The sequence below is a fragment of the Lolium rigidum genome, chromosome 1 (assembly GCF_022539505.1).
Source record: "Lolium rigidum isolate FL_2022 chromosome 1, APGP_CSIRO_Lrig_0.1, whole genome shotgun sequence".
Lineage (NCBI taxonomy): Eukaryota > Viridiplantae > Streptophyta > Magnoliopsida > Poales > Poaceae > Lolium > Lolium rigidum.
Genome location: NC_061508.1, coordinates 80,629,167 through 80,630,945, shown reverse-complemented (window position 1 = coordinate 80,630,945; position 1,779 = coordinate 80,629,167).

The following is a 1,779-nucleotide window of genomic DNA, read 5'->3' as shown; positions in this document are numbered from 1 at the left end:
AAGTTGGATTTCTCGCACAAAAACGAGACACTGAATCAGTTCTGCTGAAAACAGCGTTAGTCCGTGTTAGTTGCATCCAAAATACACAAATTAGAGGCAAAACAATAGCAAAAGTGTTCGGGAAAGTAGATACGTTTTGGACGTATCACATCCCCAAGCTTAGTTCCTGCTCGTCCCGAGCAGGTAAACGATAACACAGATAATTTCTGGAGTGACATGCCATCATAACCTTGATCATACTATTGTAAACATATGTAATGAATGCAGCGATCAAAACAATGGTAATGACATGAGTAAACAACTGAATCATAAAGCAAAGACTTTTCATGAATAGTACTTAAAGACAAGCATCAATAAGTCTTGCATAAGAGTTAACTCATAAAGCAATAAATCAAAGTAAAGGTATCGAAGCAACACAAAAGAAGATTAAGTTTCAGCGGTTGCTTTCAACTTGTAACATGTATATCTCATCGATAATTGTCAATATAGAGTAATATAACAAGTGCAATATGCAAGTATGTAGGAATCAATGCACAGTTCACACAAGTGTTTGCTTCTTGAGGTGGAGAGAAATAGGTGAACCGACTCAACATAAAAGTAAAAGAAAGGTCCTTTGCGGAGGAAAAGCATCGATTGCTATATTTGTGCTAGAGCTTTTATTTTGAAAACAAGAAACAATTTTGTCAACGGTAGTAATAAAGCATATGTATCATGTAAATTATATCTTACAAGTTGCAAGCCTCATGCATAGTATACTAATAGTGCCCGCACCTTGTCCTAATTAGCTTGGACTACCGGATCATCGCAATACACATGTTTTAACCAAGTGTCACAAAGGGGTACCTCCATGCCGCATGTACAAAGGTCTAAGGAGAAAGCTCACATTTTGGATTTCTCGCTTTTGATTATTCTCAACTTAGACATCCATACCGGGACAACATGGACAACAGATAATGGACTCCTCTTTAATGCATAAGCATGTGGCAACAATTAGTGTTCTCATATGAGATTGAGGATATATGTCCAAAACTGAAACTTCCACCATGATTCATGGCTTTAGTTAGCGGCCCAATGTTCTTCTCTAACAATATGTGTCGTGGATGTGACCACGGCAGATGCTACAGGGGGTAGCACTTCGTTGATGCGAGAGGAAGGGAACATCGCCATCTACGGGTCGAGGTGCAAGAGACGCAAGGGTTTTACCCAGGTTCAGCCCCTCCGGAGAGTAAAAGGCCTACGTCCTGCTAGATCTTTATTGCTCAGTGGAGAATTACAATAGGGGGGCTCAGTCGGCGGCTACGCCGAGAGCTTACAAGGGGAGATTCGATCTCGAATAAGGTGTCCTCTAGGGTTTAAGCCCGGGGGTTTATATAGACACCCCCGATCTAGGGTTACATGGCGATAACTCCGAATCGTATCAGTTGCTACTAATCCGGGATTCGTTAACCCTCTTGCAAGTAATCTTCTAACCCAGTCGCACAGATCTCCAACTTAAGATCACGGCCCAGTCGCCTTAGGGCCCAGTCGCTCGGGCGACTGGCGGTCCACCTGGGCCTCCGTCTTCACGGCGAGTGGGACTGGCGACCCACACCCTATGGGCATATCCCCATCAGTAGTCCCCGAGCGCGGTGGTGATGAAGCGTGGATCTGGAGCAAGTCTTGGAAAGACACAATGATGGATCGAGATGAATCGCCACCGGGCTCCCGAAGATAAAATTGCGAGCTTGGAGCCAGTCTCCAATCGCCAAAGCTTGGTCAATCAATCGGCGGATGACAGTC